Here is a 23,513-nt window from a genome sequence, read left to right as displayed (position 1 = left end):
CCTGCCAGGGAATTGTCTTTTTTTTTATTCCTACCAATGGGAAAGCAAGAGAAAAAAAAATGTGTTAGTAGACATAAAATAAGAATGGCTAGACAGCTCTAACATGTGGCAAAATATCAGCCGTCCTACTGCAGCTAAAATACAAAAAGATTACACTAAACAGGAAAGAAGTAGAAGAAATCTAAGTCTTCCTATTTGGACAAGCAATCCTGTCTTTACTTTTCACCTGCCAGCTCTGGCTGTGCACAGCAGTTAAACGCGCCATGCTCACAGGCTGGAGCTATTGTCTTGTAGGACTTTTGTTTAGTCTGCAGAAGATGCCTGCCTTATACAATAATAATAAAAAAAGAACTTTGTATTATCAGAACTCGTGCCAAGCAGCAATAAAGCATTTTTATGGCTTTTTGATTTCACGTGAGGTTCTGATCTGTAGCAATTACCTCCTTCCAGCACGTGTGCCCCCTCTTTGTGGCTGACAGGGAACGTTAAGCCAGGAGAACTGATACTGGTTATGCATGAGCCACTTCGATGTGACCTTTTCACGTAACTATTGAAGGCACGTTGGCTACTCCTGAGGTTTAATCCTCACTTCTTTACCTGGGCAGAACACTTACAGATCTACAACAACTAATTGACCATTTCTTTCTGCTTTTTTCTCTTCCTAGAGAATATGATCACGTCTGTAGCTCACTGGCACATGCCTTCATGAGACCAACAAAAAAAAATAGTGAGTTACAGGGGGGATTGGTTTGTTTTTTAAATTTAATTTCAAAGCCTATGAACATCAGGTAATGATGCAGTACATCTGAAACAGAATTAATGCACTCCAGATAGAAACAGAGAATCACAGAACCGTTTGGGTTGGAAGGGACCTCAAAGCCCATCTAATTCCACCCCCCTGCCATGGGCAGAGCCCCCTCCCAGCAGCCCAGGTTACCAAAACCCCATCCAGCCTGGCCCTGAACATCCCCAGAGATGGGGCAGCCACAGCTTCTCTGGGCAGCCTGCTCCCATGCCTCACCACCCTCTGAATAAAGAATGCCTTCCTTGTATCTAATCCAAATTTACCTTCTTTTCATTTAATGCCATTACTCCTTGTCGTATCACTACGCTCCCTGACAAAGAGCCCCTCCCCAGCTTTCCCATAGGCCCGGTTTAGGGACTGGAAGGATAACATAGGATTATTTGGAAAAATATACTTCCTACAAAACAAGATGTCTCTATTTGTGTCTAACACTGGACTCACTGCTGAAATTGTTATTTTAACAGGATGTTGCATGTATTGTGTTAGTCTCTTACCAGGGTTTTCATTTTTCTTGCTATTTTAAATACGTAAATTAGTATAAAAGGAAAAATATTTTTGCTAAAAGTTCAGACCCACTAAAAGTAAATATTCAAAGTGCTGTACACTGAATCTCTTAAATGATTGCTGCGTGACATTTTCAGTGTATGACTAATTTGTGACTTTCACACCTCTTATCCAAATGATCCTAGATATCCTTGGCTTTTGAGAAAGCTGGAAAATGCAGATTTATTCCAAAGACAGGCATGGAGGGCCACGATTCTTTTAAGTCCAGGACTCAAATCCAAGCTCAGAGATTTAACCCCGCAAGTTTACCTAGCAGTAGTTTGCACCAATTTCTGCAAACCCAAATTCCAGATAGCTGTAGATGTGAGCAATGCCATGGCAAAACTGAAATTGATGGATTTGTGCATTTCTAACAAATCTCAGCAAAGAGCTCAAAGAAAAAAAAAAAAAAGTGTTATTGCAATGACACCTGGGGAAAAGGAAAAAAATAAAAAATACATGCAAGTGAAACCTTGGAAAAGAGTTTGAACTGAACCCTTTCTTCTGAGCTGAGACGGATCATTCCAGAGCAATACTTTCCTCCAGGATACTTACAACTGCTTAATCTGTTCTGTTTTGCAGGGGAAACGCATCTTTTCCAAATGGCTGCACCGAATGTAATTTTCCACGCAGGTTCAACAAACCGCAATTACTGGCATTTCTCCTCCCAGCAAAGAAGGTGAAAGTTAAGTGTTAGTTTGCAAGATGTGCTGAGCCATCATTAACACGGCTGCTGCTCTGCAAAGGCACAGCAACAGCAGTTGCTGTTCAGTCAACAGCAAAATGTTTGTTTGCTGACCATCTGAAGTTCCAACAACTAGGTAGGTTACTCTTTTTTAACATTAAAATAAAAAGCACAATATTCGACGTAGAGTTTTCAAGCAGGAAGAAAACATAACTTAGGGAGATGCTTATCTCTACTGCTCCCCAGCAATAACCACAGAATGTGGTATAGAAAAGCCGACAGGATCAGATTAGGATAAGGTTACTTTATTTAGTGCCTACAATTTTAGAAACAACTGGCGTTTCAGCTGAAAGTCATCACCAGAATAATGTCGAAGTTTCACTGCATTGACACCAAGGAAGTTAGATTTACACTGCAATGCAATGAAGAGGAACTGTTACCAGCTATCTCTGAGCTGCTGCTTGTGTTTATCTTTATTACAGAGAGTGTTTAGCCAAGAATCAAGACTAGCAGTTCTTTAGTGAGGCTCTCATAGACTCACTAAAAATCACTCTGAAATAGTACAAACATTTAAGAGAAGATTTCTGAAAGCTCAGAGGTGACTCTCAGTGGAATTCATACCTCTGAATCACGTAGGAAACGTAAGGAGCTTCCCTGGGAATTCCAGGGGAATCTTTAGCTACTTGCTCAGTGTGAGTTTTAGGAGAAGCGTTCATTTACAAGTCAGGTTAGCAGATTGAAAACACCGCTCCCTGAGACATCGCCCAATTTTACAGCAGCTGTTACCTTAAGCCTTTGTAGTCATTCAGATCGAGTTGCACCCCAGCAGTCCACTGAAGGTGACAGCCTTGCACAAAAGATTTACTATACCATACTAATACAATTAAGCCTTAAAGCCCAGATCCTTTAAATTATTTCAGATGGACAGACTGTCAGTCTGTACAAACATCTGTTGCAAGAGGCCTCCATCCTGCAAGGGTTTATTGACGAGAAACAGCTTGCAGAACCGGAGCCTACCTTTGTGTTTGAGCAAATAGTTGCTGAGGATGTTTTACGGGTAACAAAACATCACCAGTGGGCTAATTGCTGAGCGATCGCTTAAAGCTGCTGCTTGGAATTCTTCAAAGTTCTGGCTTGTGACGTTTTTCTGCTGGTTTTCCTCCCGGGGAATCAGTCCAAGGGACGGTCCAGGTTACTGCACCACAGCACATGAATCAGTAGCACAACCAGTGAGCGTGAAATCACAACCCCAAATTAATGGGAGCGCTAAGCAGGCCGTTTACAGGCAGTTCTCAGCTCGTGAAAGGCCTCATCTTTCAAACTGGGGTGTTTTCAGTTCTGCCCAATTTATTCTAGTTTTGACTTAGAAAATAGTTGGAAAGCTGAAAATGAATTACAAGTTATCGATAGTTTTGTACAGACGTGTCCTTTTAAGTACTGTTGATATAAAAGGACTCTCTTAATATATAAAAGGATATAAAAGGATCTCTCAATACAGCAATTCCTGTCTCCTACTCTGGCTGCAAGCCATGGGGAAGGAACAAGATAAATTCAATTAACAGCTAACTCAGGGTTTTTGTTTGTTTGTTTGTACCAAACAGAACACTTACAGAATAAGCCTTTGATCTTTGTTTTTAGAAGCTGAAATCTTTGTTTTTCCTCACCTCTTTCTTTTGTTTTCTTGAAACAGTAGATAGGTTGGGGCTCTGCAACCACTTGGCAGAGAAGAGAGGAGCAGAGGCGGGGATGCTGTCCAAATGTTCTCTTGCTGTGATCATAGTTAATAAAGCTTCTGTGTGATCCAAAGCTGTACTTGCATTATTATGCACTTGGAGTCCCCATGTCTCCACCCAGACTAATAATTAAATACTGCACATTTGCTTAGATGCCTATCTAAGGCAGTTCAGCTAATCTAGCTCCTTCCAAAACCCAACAAGCCTCAGCTCTGTCCAATCTGTTTTCAATCGTTCCCCAAAGTTCCCCCTCATGAGGCGATTTCCTTCCTAGAAGCCCACATTCACATTGGCTCATTTTCAGATATCCTTCATCCTTCCGTACATTGAATTAATTTACCCCCCTTAATTCTAACCATAACAGTGCAAGACCTCAGGTTCATATTTATCACTGACAAATTCAGTTTTTTCTGCAGATAATATATATTTTGACACTCAAAGTGCAACTAAGTAAACGCGGGGAGTACTCCTGTATGGCAGTTTAAATGAAGTTGAGAGCCCCTTCAGAATCTAAATAGCAGTTTTCTTGTCATTCCTGCTGAAACAAGTAGAACTAGAGAGTAGTACTCAAAAACTTTGCACACTTCCTTCTCATGATTGTAGAGACCGGTGGAAGAAAACTGTAAACTGCAGAGCTGAAACAGAGAACAAGTTTTATCAACTTTATGCAATTCAGCTAACCATCTACACAAACACGAGTCACTGGTACAGAGCACTTCAATCTCCATCTGCTCTTTCTCTCAGCAGGGGTTGTTTTATGTGGCATAGCAAAGAGAAGGCTTGGATGTGGGAAAACATCATGTTCTAAATAATGTTAAGCACTTCTGAAAACTGTCAGAGGTATCTTTCTTCGATTTTCTGTGCCTAAATACATGTCAAAATATGACCACTGAGTGCCACCAACACTTCTAATGGGACTTCTACAAGGTAAAATGGGAGAGAAAAGAGTTTTCTTAGTGATGCACACTCTGCAAAGTTACATACAACGGGCATTTAAAGATTTAGGCTCAGAAATACAGCACAGGCATGTCCCTCTGTGCTCTTTGGGCATGACGAGCCATTCCAAGATCCCACAGTTACCACATACGACTTCAATACACGCCCCCAATTTTAAATTGCAGTATTGTTTCATATGCTAAGCAATATACTCTTATGCAAAGACATTACATAAAAGCTCATTAGTATTTATCACAAAACAGTTGCTTTCCTGCAAATATGTCAGCCAGAAAAGAAGGACAGGGGAAGGAGCCTCCTTGCAAGGCTGCACGGGTGAGCATGCCACCTGTAGAGAGCATGGCCCTGCCTTGCAACACGCACACAGGCTGCTCAGGCCAGGCCTCAGCTCCCCTCTGGGACCTCTGCAGCTGTGCAAACTGCTCTGCAGGCTTCTCAGGTGCCACAGCAGCTCCGCGGGAGCATTAAGCAGGACCCAGGCAAGAGAGCTTGCTTTTCATGAAGCAGAGCAATCCTTCTCCAGCCTCCAGTCCCGCAAGGTCATTGCCTTGGTGAAGAAAGAAGGATGCTGAGCTCCTCAGTGAGGAACTTGATACCTCGTGACATGAGGCCCCAAGCTCTGAGTGACTGGTCAAACAAATGTCCTTACTTCTGTGTGCAGCCTCTGCGACACCAGTGCAACTTCCTGTGTGAAGAAATTACTTTAACGAGAATTTGTTAAGAATGGGAAATCTTTAAAAAAAATACAAATCCAATTCTGGTCACAGTAAAAGGTGCTGATATGAGAACAATGCACTGTGTCTCAGTATACTCTCCAGAGCAATGCCCTTTATATAATGATCACGAGTATAAAACACTGGCTGTGACTACTTATGCTTTTGTTTTGATTTGTCCCCGGCTGTCTGGGAAAAAAACATTCAGTACTGTGTGCTTTCAGTCAGCTCAGAAGTGACATTTCTGCTACCTCAAAAAAACCCTCCAGCCATGCAAAATCTACTACTAGTGAAAAGCCCTGGAATGAACCTATAAACATATTTCATAACATGAACTGTAAACTACGCAAACATGTGCTCTGTGCTCCAGCTCTCAATGCAAAAGTGAACTTCTCTTCAGGTTTGCAGTCCACCATTCAAAATCAAAGAAAAGGTAAACCACTAAGCAGCCAATGTAGTTGCATAAATGTACAACCGACACCTAATGCTGTCATTTTTTTTCCCCCTCCACTAACTTCATTCTCTTGTTTCCTTTTGCCTGCTATTTGAAAAGAACTAAGATAGGATTTAGAGTTGACGTGCACACACAGTCACTTGTTCTTTCACCATAGGCTTGACTATAAACAAAGAGCTAGCAACAGACAGCATCTGTTTTGACAAAAATAATGGCACCTTTCCTACTTCTATAATAATCCAGTTGCCAGAGAAGGCTCAAAACCAATAAATTAAACCTACAAAAAGCAGACATTTTCAAGAGACTGATGTGGCCTCTGACATAAGTGAAAACTCTGCAGTTATGTCCCTACCCCAACTGCACCTTCTTTCCTGGTACCATTATCGCTCCTGTAGATGTTTAGTTCTCTTCACAACAGCCCATTTCCAAGTCCAAAAAAATGTCTGCACTTGTTCCCCCACAGCTTGCAAAAGAGTTGACAGGGTAATAGCTAGCAGAATTGTCCCTATTACCAGCAGAGGGATTTGTGAAGGACTGTGACTTAGGGTTTGTATGAATATGAACCACGATCTGCAGCATTTGTATGAATGAATGGGTTAGTTGGTAACATCTGAAAATACTTATTTCTTATCCTGGCTGAGATGCAGTCAATTGTGTCAGAAGTATGCCGCAGTCTGAGTAAAGCAACAGAGAAATGGCGAAATAGATGAACTACAGGACAACAGGAACGAGCAACAACATTTAAAGCTGCGTGGCATAAGCACCACAGCGCTACTGCAGATCACAGTAGTTTTCTCAGATCTCACCTGTTTTCTCAGTGGTCTACAGATCCCCAGCTTATACCAGGTATCTTACTCAAGCAAGAAGACCTGAGTGGCTGATCATACTAGGCACATCCATTTCACAAGAAATACATAGAATCACACAATGGCCTCAAAACCCACTTCTTTACCTCCTAGGTCTCAGCATTATTTTAGTGTCTAAGTACCAAGCAAACCCCCTAACCTACTTTGAAATTACCTAGTGGAGCATGTGCTCCAGTTTTCCAGGGAATAAGCAAGAAAGGAAACGAGGTCTGCTTTACCCAAGAGAACATATGCGGTGAAAGGTAGCGTGCTGCAAGAGGTAAAACGAAGGCCACGCATCTTGCATGCTCCGAGAGCATTCATGCTACTATAGCTCCAGCCATGTGTGCATCTGCGGCTCATGCCCAGCAGTATGATGCTACTCTTCCTCCTTACTGATGCAGAAAAGGTACTTCTCTAAATGTTTTTTGAACCCAGGAGAGATCCTCAGGACTCTGTATTCCCGTCCACTTCCCATTCCTAACCCGGTGCCAATACTAACAGATCATTTCAGAGCATCAAAAGGAGCATCTTCACACCTACTTTTCTTTCCATTAATATCCGCAATGTACCAGTCAGATTCCCAAAACTCTGTTTGCCCCAGGTAAGTTTATGCAATGAATCGAGACTGACCTGGAGAGCCTTATCATAACTCCTTCACAACTCATGACGGTTAAAGAAAAAAAAAAAATCTGCACTTTGGGAGACTATGTGAAATGTTACATGTTTATCCAAAATAAATAGAACCTCTGAGCCTTTATAAGGAGATTTCTTGCTAGTGAAGTATTAGTAATGCTGAAAGAGAAGACCAAATAGCTGTCCAAACAACCACATCAAGCTGCATTCACATTTATGTACGAACACCACACAAAAATGAGTCAAAATATCATGAGGCAAGAACCCGGCATAGATCTCTCTTATGTGGGTAACAAAACATTGTCTCGTTCTGATTGGATTGTCTTATGGAAAGGGAAGTTTTAAAGGCAAATTATGTTTAATTTAACTTGTGTTCCACTTTTAGAATTCTATTATGACTTTTGATTGCAGGAGCCCAGGTGAGATCCATGACAAGCCCAGCTGAAGTTTTTTAAAAGCTGAGCATCACCAGTTCCACGGTAAAATGCTGATGCTTCCTTCATCCGTTTGGATGGAGCAGGTGGATCACAATGGTGACTTCATCAGAAGCCATCAGGCAATTTTACGCCAAGAATAACAATTTATTTCAAGGATATTCTTTTCCTTATTGAAGGGAAAGAAATGCATGAGATGACAATAACAGGCTAGAGCTTGGATTTCACCGTCTGCCAGCAGATAGATCACAGCTGTAACTAGAGGGAAAGTCACCTTGAAGTGTAATGCAATTCCCAGACCATTCAAGGTCCAGAAGAAATCCATTTACAGCTGAGAACTATATAAATATCGCAAGCAAGAATGACAGGACAGTAACATGAGAAGGTGAGAAAAGAAAATGGACTATTAAGAGAAGGGAAATGAGGAAATACAGCTCAGGGATTCGTTGTTTGCAAGAAAAAGCAGTCATGAATGAAGCCTGAAGTGGGGTTTTGACATTTGAGATGCTCCACCAGGAAAGGGAATGCAGCATTACCCACATCTAAGAGATTTTCTTGCTTTTGGCTCTTCATGATTTCAAGTGGAAGCTGGATCCAATAAAAGGTAGTGTAAATATAGTCTTAAAAAAAAAAAAAAAACTCAGGTGGAAAATTATAAATGCTGGTATAAATGATAACAGAAGCTTTTATTCGATAACCAGACATTTACCTGGATAATTCACAGATATAATTCTCCAGTTACAGGTATATTCTTGCCTGGCCCAAATCAGAGTACTCTTCAAGCCTTATTTGTGCCCTTCAAGGAAGTGCTTAAGGACCACTGCAGCTATGAGAGGTTTCAGGAACTGTGCTTCAAAAGAGCCTCACCTGGCACTCAGGAAATAGAGGAAAACAAGAACAGGGAAAAAGAAGTAAAAATACAGTAGATTCTGAGAGAACATTGTGCTAGCTCCTACATTAGTTACCCCAAGACTGTGAGGCAAGTCACGCATCTTTGGTTAACAAGTTAGAGGATACCAGAGCAAGGTGACTGGCTGATTTTGTACAGGCTATTAAGCAAGTGCTTTCCTGACTACCTGTAAGCAACAAACAACATTGTGTACAAAACGAGTCAGTGAATAAATAGCAACAGACAACTGAAGAGACCTCTTCCATGCTGGGAATTTGATAACAAAAGTTGTAATGAACTGCAATGAAGTTTTGAAATCACCAAAAGAAGGATTCAAGTTGGAGCTGAATCCTCTTCAATAATGTACCAGTTTAACTGTTTAATTTACATTTGGAAATTCAGATTTTGGTTGTAGGTAACTTGTGTAACAAAATTCTGTATGAGATCTTATGAAAGGGAATATGGTATTTATTAAAAAAATCTGACTACACTGGCTTTATTTACTCATACTCCCCCACTTATATACCCACAAACACCAAGTATATTTATCAGAACATTTTATGCTCCAGCTCTGTTCCCCGTCTTTTTAGCACTTCATCTTTGGGTTAGTTACTTCTGTTCGTTTAAATGAAATCACACATGAAATTCTGTAACCATTAACATATCTTTCCTTTTAACCCTTGTTTTACCATTTTCTCTGGAGTCAGCACAAATCCCCACCCTTCCCATCCCAATCTTAATGTAGATTATGTAGATTTGGGATTTTTTTTTTTTTTTTTGGGGGGGGGGAGAGGAATGGGGGTTCTTTTGTTTGTTTAATAAAATAACGACCTATTCAGTAGCAGAAATAACTGTAACATTAGCACTACAAGCCGCAGTTAGAAGTTAGGATATACAAAAAATCAAAATAAACACATAAGATAGTATTTGTGATGTGAGCACAGAAAGCAACAAACCATTCTTCACTGAAAAAAGTCTACTAAACATTTGTCCCTTGGAACAATTCTGGACATGTAACATTGTTCAAAGAAAAAAGCATGAATTCCATCCACTAAGGCTGACCTCAGTTTTTCAAAGTGTTCCAATGACCACAAATTATTATGAAACAAGTGATCCTAAATTTCCTTTTATGGAAAAATATGAATTTTGTTCAAAGACTACACTTCTGCATATAATTGTATCAAAAACTACAGATACAGCATGTAGCATCTGCATAACAGCGTTTCATTCATTTGCTCTGTCCAGTTCTTTGTTTTGGTGGAAAAAAAAAGAAAAAAGAAATAAACTCTACATGAGGAATAAATACATAGCAAAGCTTAAATCCCCAGCAGAACTGGAGACAGCAAGGTAAACAACAGTGCCAACACTCTGTCCCAGTGAAGACATCTGACAAGCACATTAGTCACAACAGGCATGTTTTATTGATTATAGACTGTCATATGACAGCCCTTCTACTATTTATGTACAATTAGCATCAAGTTTCATCCTGGGCTATTGCCACTTCGGATTTAATTTTACTTGGATCTCACTACACGTGAATGTATCTTCAACAGCTGAATTCCCCAGTGTGAGAACAGTTTTTTCTTGAGACTGATGGGATACATTGTCAATGAGGGTATAAAGACACCACAATTCATAACTTGTGCCTTTAATCTGCAACTCATGCTGAAAAATGTTCTAGATAAAGACACAGATGTGAAGTCAGATTAGGGCTTTCTTTGGCTTTTCACAGAAAAAACAAGACCAAGTTAATACTTGACAATGTTAACTTGCACCTGCATTATGGCCAGCTCAGGAGAAAGGCAAGCTAAGCCCTGCCAAAAGCATGAGTAATCTCAAAAGAAAATGGCATGGGTGGATCAGAGCACTCTCAAAATGCAGGGACTAGGACCCCTGATTATTAAACCACTTTCTCAAATGATATCATGTTAGTGCCTAAAAACACTTGAGAGCCCAGAATGACAGACAGGGGCAGTGAAAGCCCACAGATTGCTGTTTGGTGTCCTTCAGAATTTGAAGGAGAATTTAGTTTATGGTGTCTCTAACAAAACAAACGAAAAATCACATATGAGCCTTGTGTGCTAGTACTTGGATTCAACTATTTTAGAGTCTAGTAGAAGATGTCACATTATACCATCAAATTCCATGACGTGTGGGTATCATAAATACAATTAAAAGAAAAGCTTCAACTGGCACTGGTAGATAAAAAGGAGACACTAACCTAAAGGAAACCCAGGCTCGCTATTTCACAGACCCAGCCTTAGTTCGATGTAGATTTAATCAAGCTACTTTTAGATACTCTCTCTTCCATAAAGCTTTTGTAGTTGGTTTATCACTGTAGAATTTGACTATCTTGCTCTTTTCCCTTCGCTGCCCTGCAGTCACTGCTCTGCTAAGCTTGGGGGCATTTAGAACATCACAGAAGACACTGAGACATCAGAGTAAGACCAGGAAACAGCATGTAACACCAGTATGCTAGCAGCACAGCACATTAATATTCTGTATTTCTACAGGAAGTACAAACACTACGAAACATCTTTGAACCTCAGGGTCTTTTACATTGCTGTGACGACTGTGAAGAATTCCCCAAAGAACTACAGAAGCATATGGTAGGTAAGAAGCTAAACCCAAAATGTTAGGACACAGGAAGCAATCTGCATTGGTCTTCAAACTTCCTGACTCCAAGTACACATATACGAACAAAAAGGAGTTAGTGTGTTTTAAAACAACTGGAGGTACGGTATTCATTTTGTACTCAGAAATTTAAACATAACATTAACAACTCCTGATACAGTAAAGAGTAGTGAAAGGTGTTTTTTTTTTTTTGGAGGGGATAAGGAATTTAAAAGACTTGAAGTCTTCCATGCACATGCATGCAGTTATTTTTACTGAGACAAATCTACAAACCTAAGCAAGATTTCTTCGCAGAGCAGTGGTTGAATATGCAGACAAATTCAAAACAATTTTTACAGTCTCCAGCTGAGAACTGGTGTTAGATCACTGCCACCTCTCCTAAGTAGGTCACATAGTCCTCCTAATCAGTACTCATATGTTGTTCTTTTCCTGTGTCCACTCATTGGCCAGGAATGGATTTTAAGTTAAATGCGTAGTCAAAACATCGTGTTGTGAACTGCAATAGGGAACGTTACTGCTAGAGGCGACCTTCTGCAATCTCAAGGCAAGCTAAACAAACCATCCCCTGCATGTCGCTACCGCTCTGCCAGGCTCACACTAAACAACCTCCTGTACACAGATAGTATCCAAGTTACTCTGAAAGCAGCCTGGGCTAATACTGGGAACAAACTCCGTTGAAACACAGTTGTGACAGAGGTCACATAAATCATCTCTAGCAGCATGCAAAGGGGCTGTTCAGAACTGGAAAGGTAATGTCCATTTGCATGCTATTTATTTTTTACTCTGCCTTAAAGCTTGAACAAAACCCTCAAGAAATGGAAACCGACTGCCTTCAAACACCTTCAGAATTTGCTCGAGGTAATTCTAAATAGCCAGGCATCCTCCTGGTTACCTGTCTTAATAGAGCCATGAATTCATCTAAGGAGCATGTTGCAGTATCACCTTTAGAGTGTCACACTCTGCAAGGCTGACATGTCTTTCTGCAGTCAGCCAATACTACAGAAAATTTTGTGATGATGTTACAAAGTGTTGCCTGAACTGAGAACCAGGCTTTCAAACTGAATGGTAATTTGTATCTGAGGCCCACAAAAGAGAAGGATAGAAAGGGAAGAGATTTTCTTCTCTTTGCATTTTAGCCATCTGGTTGCTGAATAAAAAATGATCCTTCCACGTGACGTAACTGGCTGCTCTGTTTGATCAGGTTCCCCATACAGCAAGGAAACTTTGAGGGGTTATATGCCAAGTCCTACGAGGAGCAGCTGAGGGAGCTGGGCTTGTTCAGCCTGGAGAAGAGGAGGCTCAGGGGCGACCTTATTGCTCTTTATAGGTACCTCAAAGGAGGCTGTAGCGAGGTGGGGGTTGGTCTGTTCTCCCACGTGCCTGGTGACAGGACGAGGGGGAATGGGCTTAAGTTGCGCCAGGGGAGGTTTAGGTTGGATGTTAGGAAGAACTTCTTCACTGAAAGGGTTGTGAGGCATTGGAACAGGCTGCCCAGGGAAGTGGTGGAGTCACCATCCCTGGAGGTCTTTAAAAGACGTTTAGATGTAGAGCTCAGGGATACGGTTTAGTGGGGACTGTTAGTGTTAGGTCGAGGTTGGACTCGATGATCTTGAGGTCTCTTCCAACCTAGAAATTCTGTGATTCTGTGGTTCTGTTTGTGCCTGGAATATTTTCGCCCCAGGGGTTTCTCAGAAAGCATACTTCCCTGCATGTACCGAGACTTCACAACCAAGCATCAGATGTCTTATTTATTTCAGTCTTCACTGGAAAGACTGACAAGAAACTTACCGAAGCCAAATCCAGTTTAGGAGTAGAGATTCAGTTCAAAATACTAATTTTATCTGTTTCATTGATATGGGAACAGGGCTGAAGAAAAACTGTCAGTCTGTCTAAATGGTCAGAAACAAAGTATGCGAGCTACTTTCCAGTCTTGTCTTCCATTTGGTCACCTACGGACCTTATCACTACAGTATTTTATGAAACAGATCATAATGAAGGCCTAAAGCTAAGAATCTCATGGGTAACACACTATGATTAGTGTAGAGGTTTGGAGCTGGGCTGATGACCCAGCTAGATCATCAGTCTAGAAGCTCTCTCACTCCCTTTACCACAGAAAAGTGGGTGCACGTTTCAATCAGCCTGAATTAGCCTGCCTAAAAAGCTGTCTTTGTGTAAACTGTGGATTAGAAGCATTGTATAAAAGCATGGAAGTAATGTTTGAAATGCTGCAGTTATTACAAAAGGTTGTCATTCACAACTCAAGTGGTATCTACCTAGACTCAGTGTTAACACCACCTCACACAAAGCAGTGGTGTACAAAACATTAGCAAGGTGATAAATACTATCTCCTAGTAGTTTGCAAGACATTTGTGGAGTACATTCCCAGATCTTACACGGTTTAATTTTAAAGTCTGCTACCAGTGTGTTCTGACCAGTACAGTAATTTACATCTATGGTGATGATCTACACTGCTGCTATTTTGTATTGTCTGCACTGGATCAGAACACCAGGATTCAGTCACCAGTTAGCGATACTGTTTCCACATACTTATAACCACACTGGTTGCCCTTTATTTTAAATTAGCCTGAACTGATATGGCCTCACTGAAACTTTGAATTGTTCCATCTCTTATCTTTTCTGATAAAAGACTTTCTACACACAGATGCACGTATTCAACCACACCATAAAGTATGTCTGTAACACTGGGTGTACCTAAGGAGAAGAAACAAACCACCTTCAGCTACACCACAGAATAGATTACTCCTGGTTCAGGTCTCACGAGGTTCCAAAGATCCCTAAGATCCCGACCACTTCATCTTTCCACTGCCTTTATAAACTGACAGATTCGTAGCTGGCAGAACTGATTAGGGGGGTCACTTAATCTTTTATATTTAATAAAGAATTGTATTGATCATTACAAGGTATGCAAAGAGGAAGTCATATTTAGCAGTAAGGAATTTAACATACTGGAATGGCTGTGGTATTGACTGTGATAAAGGCTGCATGTCATGAACAGTTTGGAAGTGTTTCTAAGGGAGCTAGATTACACGAAAAGAAAGGATAGAAAAAACGTAAATCTTCTTTACTACTGAGTAAAGAATAAAAAGGTAATGAATAAAAACAAAAAGGTAATGCTCATCCTATGCTATCAGGAATGGAAATTATCTCCCAGGTTAATTTTGTGTGGAACTTGAGCTAGAGGTGAGTTCGGTACATATATACGCAGTGCGAGATGCCTACACCACGCAGCAGTTTTGTCCCCAAGCCATGGGACATGGCTGTGGGTGACTAACCCCAGCTAAGGAAGACTGTCAGGGAACGGGAGGGTCTTGCAGTTGAAAAGAAAAAAGGCCAGAGCCTGATCCTACCAGAATCCCTCATGATGCTGATTAAGTCATTTGATATATCTGACCTTTCATTCCTCACCTCCTGGAAATGGGAACAATAAGGACACCATGCCTTGTAAATTCAAACTACAGGCTTTTTGTTGCAAGGAAAATGATGGCATTTACTTTCATAGTATCTCCATCGCGGGCACTTCACTCTAGGCAGCACCTGCCAGAATGAGAGCTCAGTCTTCAAGCACTGTTGAAACATGAGCAACAACGTTCACTTTATGAGAAGGAGAAATTTATCCTTTCCAAAAAGCCAGACCCAAAAGATGCTGCATGACCCCCCAGCTCCAGCTGTAATTGTAACATGAACATCACGAGGTTGTTCCTCCTATACTTCCTTTCCATCTTGGAGGTTCACACTAGTTAATGAAACCTGTTTGTATGTGTAGCACACTCGTTCAAAATGCAGTGGGGAATTATTACCTCATGCTGGCCAAACAATTCACTGGTCTGTTTACAGAAAAACTGTGCTAAATAGCTGGACTGTTGTCATGACCCTTCACCCAGATCTTTTGATAGTAACGAGAATGCCATGTAAAAATAAATGCCAAAGCTTAGAGAGCGTCCCTACTAAAAGCAGCTAGTGGAAGGGGAAAGACAAATAAATTCCATATTATGCTTAGCAAATTAATTTATTTGATAGACAGCTCTTTCTTGGGAATGAATGAAAAAATCACTTTAGCATTTACTGCTTGTAATGAATGAAAAAATCACTTCAGCATTTACCACTGGTTACTGCTCCACATCCCTCTGAAACCTGACTAGCTTCAAGCAGATATCATTGCGTAACTGTGTGCACGCTCTGATACAACACGGTAACAGACAACAGCTCCTGAACTCAATTCCGAGTGAAGCCCCTTCCAATTGCTGCAGATCGTTTTTCTCTGAGTCACACTTGCTATCATTTTTCTGCAGAGCTGTCATGCTTAAGACCATGGTAATTTACATGGAACAAGTCCTGGTAAAACAGCATTGCAGAATCTGACACTGTACGGAGCAAGTTTAGATTAGAGTGATTAAAACACATTTCCCTTATCATAAGTGTGTCACAGATGACCCCAAACTCTCCTCAATATTGAGCAGGGCCTTTGCAACAACACTTTCCAGAGCAACAGCTAGGACTCACAGGCTTTTCTACACCGAATCTCTCCAGCAAGTATCACATTTCTGAATGAGCGGGGCATTTCTTGCAGGAGAAGTGCTCCTCAACCCAGCTACAGGCTGTAAATTTCCACTGCACCTCATTGTGTGCCGCCAGGCTGGCCTGACCTTTCGGCAGCACGGCCCCTGCCTTTGTGCCGTGTTTATGTGCATTCCAGCAGCCCTCCGCGCTCCCTGGGCAAGGTTAAAGCTGGGGGGACGAGGAGGAGGAGAGTCGGGGAGACAAAAAGTAAGGGAAAGAATTCAAACGGCAGATGCAATCCGGAAGCGAGGCGATATGCTACGCTGTCCCTGCTACAAAGAGATGAGGCTGATTTTGTTTCCAGTGGAGTTTGCCTTGCAGGTATCATAAAGCAAGGAGAATCAGGCTCTCTGCCAGCTGTTTTGTCATGACCACAAAGCACGCTGAACACGGCTCTTTTCAGTCAAATCCCTTACCTAATCAGCACACGTGGACCTGTGCCGATTTTGTGAATTATGGCCCTAAATGCAGAGCCCTCTACTGCAAGAAGTAAAAACGTCTGAAAAAAATAAAAATAAATAAATAAAAAGAGAAGCAGCGGCAGCTGTGAGGATTTAAGTAACTGCCACGCACAAATTTTTGGTGACAGATTTGTAACGAAGGATGCACATATTTCTCTCTTCTGTCCGACCTACCACCAAACCTGCTCTTACGTGGAAAACCCAGCTCCCATCACCTCCTGTCAGCCCCCCAGGCCAGGAGCCTGAGCCCATGCTGCCAGCCCCACCACTGAGGAGTAGCCGAAGAGGGGCAGAGCTACAGGAACCACACAGCTGCCTCCAGCATCCATGCCCTGCCCCGTGCTTGGCTCTCAAGTCCAGTGCAAGAGAAACAGATGGCTGCTTTGGACACTTCTGTCATCCTCTACCGCTTTCTCTCACCTTGTTACCGTAACGAGCCTCTCTCAAAGTGTCGGACCCTGTGCTAGGCTTCTTTAGCTTCCAGCTCAAGACTATAAATCACAGGAGCAGAGTGAAGCCTGACTCAAACTTTGCTGGGCTTTAAAAGCCAGCTGCCTGCTCCCTGCTGTCCTGGGAGGGGAAGGGGGATGCCACATCAGGTACATGGAAGACTTGGCTGTATGAGCAGCAGCAGAAGCCATTCAAGGCTCATGGAGGAGCTTGGGATCACCTTTCTGCACTGATACTAAAAGTGGGGCTGTACAGTCAACATGGAAGAAGACAAAAAATACTTAATGAAATTTCACTTTGGTGGGACAGGAAGGCTTGCCTCTAGTACTCACAGCTGATTCCATGCCTTTAGCATGTTTTTCCTCGTTTATATTAATTTCTGTGATTCTTAGATTATCACTAATACTCTCCTATCTTCTTCCAAAGGTTACTTAACTTGTCTTAACCTCATGACTGAATGATAGAAGGTATTAAGATCCATTGTACTCAGCTCTTCATAGCTTTCTGCTGGTCTCCATCATGCTAGTCTCCTTCATGCTGTCCCCCCAGTACGAAATAAACTAAGCTGCGTGCTGACAAACCTAGGTCAGGAATTGGTTGGTGCACCTTTTCTTGTCTCAGCAAGGAGAAAGACTGCTATATGTCATGAATTTTTCTGCAGATGTATTTACAGCAGTGATGGTCCTTGGGAACCTGCTCTTGGAATTGATGGGAACCTGCCACAATGGCAGCCTGTCTAGAAACAGGTATCGCTTTTAACATTTTGCTTAAAAAATAAAAATGCCAGTGAAACAGCAAAATAGAAGATACCATCAAAAAACGAGGGCTGCAAACAGAAGTTTACAAAAGTAAACATTAAAAAACAAAGAAAAAAAAAACACACAAAGACATAAAAATAGATGGACCTACTAGAAACAGCCTACCTGTGCAACTATTTAGCGTTCAGGCAGTGCCCCTGGACTGGAAGGACTCCAGGCACTACTGAAAAGAAGCTAGCAGTGGCATAGTCAGCAGGCTACACTGCGGCTCCGTTTCATTCCTTGTGAGAAACACTTTGTTCTCTCAAAATTATATATATATTTTTTTCTTTGTGTGGGTGGGATGTGGGAAAGGGTGTAGAAATTAGAGAACTCAAAGTAAAAAATCAGTCAAAGCTTCAAAGATATGCCCACCCAGGCGGATGGATCAGAGAAACATACCCAGCAAAAGATAAACTGTCTTCATGCCTGGAATTCCTAAAGGATGATTTAACAACTTCTCTAATACTAGAAAAGCCACCAATGCACCTAGGCTGGGGGGCATATGCAAGAGGGCTGTGCTTTGCATTGACACAACCATTAAGTGAGGAACAAAGGCGTCTCCCTGAAAAGGAAACCTGGTCTACACCACATTAGAGAACCTTACAAATATATACACACAGCACATGTAAGCTGTGTGGGCGTCTCACCAATTACAACAATGACAACCAGACAAATGCAGAGAAAATGCACTTCTAATTTAAGAAGAATCATTGATTAGTGAAAAAGCATTCCATATTTGAAATGAATTAATTGTAAACTAGGTGGGTGGTAAATACTGGTCGCCGTTAAGGCTCTTTTCTTCCAGTGAACACATGCAAGTGTAGCGTGAATGTATTTGTAAGTCTAGAGAACTGGATTGCATTGCGCACCATTTGGAACTCAAGCCAGCAACACTGTTATAGATCTATTGTTAAAAACACACTATTTTTCAATACCTGTGATGCAGTAGTGTCTATAAGAAAATATTTGTATAGATGATCCAGAATTTGGAAGTTTGTAGTTTTCTCCTGAATTTCAGGAGATGACGGACAAATCACACTTAGTAGAGTAAATATAAGAGTTAGCTTCAAAACTAAGAAGCAGTTTCAAACATTGCACAGACTAACTTTTTTTTATTCCACTAGTACAAAGTTGTATAGAATTAGGTTCCTGCCCAAAACGTGTCTTAATACTTCCCATTGTAGTGAATCGAAACCAAATTCATAATATCTTACACATAAAATAAAGTAATATTATTAAAGTCATTAAAAGCAACAGTAAGGAGGAAGGTAGGAATTAGAAACTTTTTCCAGTTTAGATGCTGGAAGAATGAGATGTGAGAGCCCATCTAACTGATATTTATTTGTACTACCTAGAGAAAGACCAGATAATCATTATAGGAAATAAATCAGCTATATTCAGTTATCACAGCAATCTCCTAAAAGGAGATTTTAGGTGGTAGAAGCACACCCAAAGAAGCACAGAAAAACAGGACCAATCCAACCAATGTCTTGTTGGGCTACTCCCAGGCCCATCACACAGCCATCAGCCCCTCAAAGGCCTATCTCCACATATCCAGGGAGGCTCAGGTACACAAGGGCAGGCAGTGAACAGGAGTTACAGCTGAAAACCACCTGGTTCAGGCCCCTCCCAGGGCTGTCCCAGCAGAGCCATCAGCACTAGTGGCCTAGGTGTGAAACCCATCACACCCCAGCTCTACAGATCACCTTCCAGACTCAGGAGGGTTACTGCCTAGGGATGCGGGAGGCATTGTGGAATGCAGGGGAACACGGGATTTATTATGGGATGTTTATGGGAGGAACTGTAGGAAGTAAAAGAGAGGGGGCTAGGTGATTTGGAGAGGAAGAAGCATGGGAAAATTGAGGGGCAGGAGGATTAAAGAGTGCTGGTTGCATGTACATAGTCTGCTGGTTGGTGTGCTTGTCTGGCCATGCCCTGCACCTCATCAGCCTGTCCTACTTATTCAATCCCATTCTCTTTCCCGTGTTCGGGACCCTCCAGTGAACATGCATGTGAAAATACAAGTGCTTGCAACTGGAATAAGACCATGAGGGGAAAGCAGCTGCAGAGCTTCCCTTCTCTCTCTCAGGCTGAATGACGCAATTTCATCTATTTTCCTCCAGCTGTAGTAGTGACCCCACCACCCCCCAGTGAATTCCTGCAGTTTGAAGGAAGAATATATAAATAAAATTTAAAAATTTCCATGCAGGAACAGAACGTTGGAATTCAACTGGCTTCAAACAAGACTGATGGACCACTATGTATTCCATCTGTATGAGCTATTGCTGTGTTATAGCTCTTACGATCAGTGCAATAATTAACCTTTTCCCCCCCCCATGGATATTCATGTTAACTGTGCACTTACTACAATTTATTTTCCCAGGTATAGTAATCAGTCATGAAGAAGAAAAGGCAACTATTTGAGGCATCTACCTGCAAATACAAGAAAGACAATCTGAAAAGCTGCAAGTTTTAATAATATCTTCGTATCATCACATTTAATGCATTTTTTGTGCTTATATAAAATTCTATCTTTCTGGAATTAATACTACTTTTTCTTAAATATTTAACGTTTAATACAGTATATTAGTTCATTAAATTGTAATTCAATTTTTATACCTGTGGTTGCATCAGGAAACTTGCACAAACATACAATTTAATACATATATACCTACACATTTAGATAATTCCAAATTAACCAAAACTTAAAGGATTTGAATATACTGAACCTCCCTAAAATTTATATTTCATAGACTTAGATAACCAGTTACAATATGCATCAAAACCAATTTAAAATATATTAGCTCTTTATACAGTAGTTTTCATTAACAGATCTCAGGATTTCATAGGAGGCCAATAGGTATCTTACAGACAGAGAAAACTGAAGCAATGTGAGGAGGAATGATTTATTAGAAGCAGACCCAAAGCCTCCTTGTTTCTAGGCCAGTTGTCCATCCCACAGGCTACATTTCAGCTGAAAATGAGTTCTTGATTATGTAACCAAGTGAAGCATTTGGACCCCTGAACACAATACGGAAGTATACAATCTCCTCAGAACGCATAAGTGTTTTTCATTAATATTTTCTTGGTTTTACTCCTTTTTTAAAGAACATCCATAACTAGAGGGACACTGTAGCATTTGTGGATCCACTGTTTATGCCCTTAGATAACTAAGTAACAAGCAACAGTAAGAGAAAAAGCTCATTGCAGGATAATCTGAATGTATACAAAATGTGTCAAATATATGAGTGATAACATTAATACTGAATTGATTAAGAATTGAACATGGAATCTGAGCTTTATAGAAATCACAGAAAACACAATAGCCTATTATTAGGCTGCAGGATACAAAGATGGTTCAGCTAAAAGGTCTTACGTAACTGCTATACTGAAGTTGACCCCATACTGGCTGCTTTATTACTCCAGGCTTAACATTGAAATACAGGGAAAATCCATAAGGAAGCATTTTATTTATTTTTTAATACTGTTTTATAAGTAAAGGTGACAATGGGATATAGTGTAATTATGAATTATTATAGAAAGTACAAGTCCATCTAACATGTTTAGACAGAACATGTTGATATTCACAGGACTCTATGCCACCAATTCAGACAGTTAAATTTCTCTTGAAAAAGGACTGCCCTACCTGCAAATGCTTCCAGGCTCTATCAAAATTAGGATAAAGTTCTAGGCTGAGAGATCAGGGGTGTGAGAAGGGTTAGCGCCTGCACTTTCAGTTAGCTCATCTTTAACGTTTGTTGCACTTAACACAGAAGAGACAACTACACTATTTATGGTGAGTTTCCTACTTTTTCACGCTGTATGCTTCAGCAACAATCCAGTCTGAACTGAAATGCAGATCCTATTCAGACCAGTAGATGGCACAAACCATTTATTTCACTATATTCATCACAATATTTATTGTAATGTCAAAGAATCACCTATTACCTTCAAAACAGGATTCGCTGTTTTTAGAATAAACAGGGATGTATAGGGACACTAAGAAACTATAACCTTTAAATGACAAGACGCACTTACATGAATTAGCAGCTAGTCCTAAAAAAACACTTAAAATAATACAAGTATTCTACTATGCAGATGCCAAGTAAATAACCATGCAATAAAAATAGTTAGCAAGTACATTTGCGTTTTAAGTTTGTTGCATATTCATAACAACTGATAATACTCTTAAATATGAAGAGCTTATACAACACTGAAAAAAAAATATCTAACACGAACAGACTATGTGATAGCTGTGCAAAAGATACATCAGCTGGTGAAACTTAACTTCCCTGGGTAACTGACTGAAAAGTGACTAACGGATTTCCTATAATGACAAACTCCGGGAAAAACCTACCTCAGTTGACAAAATGTCTTGTGCCTTAGAAAACAAAAAACTTCAGCAGGATAGGGTAGAAGCAACACAGATCAGGTGTAACTGACAACTGGGGGAAAAACTAGCTATTTATTTTAGAGCTAGGAAAAGGTTTAAAAGAAACAGACAATAATTGAACCTTAAAAAAAAAAAATAAGAGTTTGACAGGTAAAAATCAAGAGCTCCAAATATATGCCTAAAGCAAAAATTCTAAGTGAACTTCTAGCCAGTCATACAATAGCAACTTTGCAATCCACACCATTTCAGAGCCAAGAGAAACAGACTTTTCTTCCACTGTATAAGACAATCAGAAAGTTTAAAATGCCAAAAATACCTAAATATTTGGAACTGAATCAGTTCATATGCAGGCATACTTGCAAGCATACTTCCACATAAATCATTCATGACAGTCTTGGGCTATCAGGCTCTGCAGTGGATCTTTCTAAACGAGAAAAACACGGTAAAGCAGAGTGTTTGTGTTTCAAAAAGAACACAGCTCCTGAAACATAGCTGTTGTTTGCTTCACTTTTATAAACATGTGTTGGAAAACTTTAGTTCTTGGAAAGAAAAAAGAACCAAGGAAGTGATTCACATTGAAATACAGGGCAGGGGAAATGCATCTTTCCCATTCTGTAGAACACAAAGCTCATTCCCATACAATTTTGATAAAATTCTTGGAATACTAGAGCAAGAAGAACCAGACTCCATTTTTTAAGCTGCAAAGATAACCTATAGCTACATAATTATAGGACTTAATAATACTTAATTTTATATTTTCAAAGAAATATTGTGACATCATGTCACTTTACAGGGCACACCGCTTAGAGCAGTTATTTGCTGCAGGAGTACATTAAACGCTGTGCAATCATAGGGTAAATTATCCTCATATCTGTTGGGCAAATTACAACTTAACATGAGAAAAATTATAAATAATGTGAAGATTCATGGTTTAATTACTTTAATAGCAAGTAATTTATCAAATAATTAAGAAAAAGAAAGAAGCAGATGAGTAATTGGCTGGAATATACAAGCAAGAGTATTTTTTTGCACTGAGCCAAGAACTCCTAAACTATAATGCTAATAGTATGAGTGTCTTGTTTTTCCCTCTAATCTAGTACAACTTCAGGCTAGCAGAGCCCGAGGTAGTGCTTGTCCCTCCTACCTCTCAGTAAATCATGCCATGAGTCAGTTCAACGGGTAGACCCAAAGGAGAGTTTTGGTTTTGATCATTTGTTTTCTGGTGAATAAATCCAATTTTGCACTACTTGCTTCCTAGATCCAATGCAACAGAAGAGTTGTGAACATGCAGCCAGACATGAAAGAAGCTAATTATTCTCTGTAGGAGCCTAAAAGTAGGCTTTAAGGTAAACCTCCATAAGCTAGCAAAGAGGTCTTGTCTTTATTTTTAAAGGACACGGGGAAGCAGGAAAAAAGCTTTGTTCAAAGTTCAAATCCTGCAGTCTCTAGAGAAGAAGGAAAATGCTGGATCAGAAACAGGCCAAAACGGCTACCTCAGCAGGAGAC

At 40.5% G+C, this 23,513-nt stretch overlaps 1 protein-coding gene across 2 annotated transcripts in view; it reads right to left on the bottom strand.

The window, feature by feature from the left end:
* The window catches only part of LOC311434195 (uncharacterized protein), a 68,960-nt gene that overhangs the window by 30,334 nt on the left and 15,113 nt on the right, over window positions 1-23,513 (bottom strand). Inside the window, exons 4-5 of one of the 2 annotated variants that reach the window (XR_014691312.1) lie at window positions 19,980-20,047; window positions 16,480-16,855 (exon numbers count right to left, since the gene is read on the bottom strand). The gene's annotated coding sequence lies outside the window, so the exon portion shown is untranslated. Of the gene's footprint in view, window positions 1-16,479; window positions 16,856-19,979; window positions 20,070-23,513 lie in introns of those variants that run through there. The other variant, XM_084514207.1, reaches the window with a different exon arrangement.

This window comes from Aythya ferina, assembly GCF_964211825.1.
Source record: "Aythya ferina genome assembly, chromosome: 3".
In the NCBI taxonomy this organism is placed as follows: Eukaryota; Metazoa; Chordata; class Aves; order Anseriformes; family Anatidae; genus Aythya; species Aythya ferina.
The sequence above is the reverse complement of the archived record's forward strand: the minus strand, read 5'-3'. Positions and strand labels throughout refer to the sequence as shown.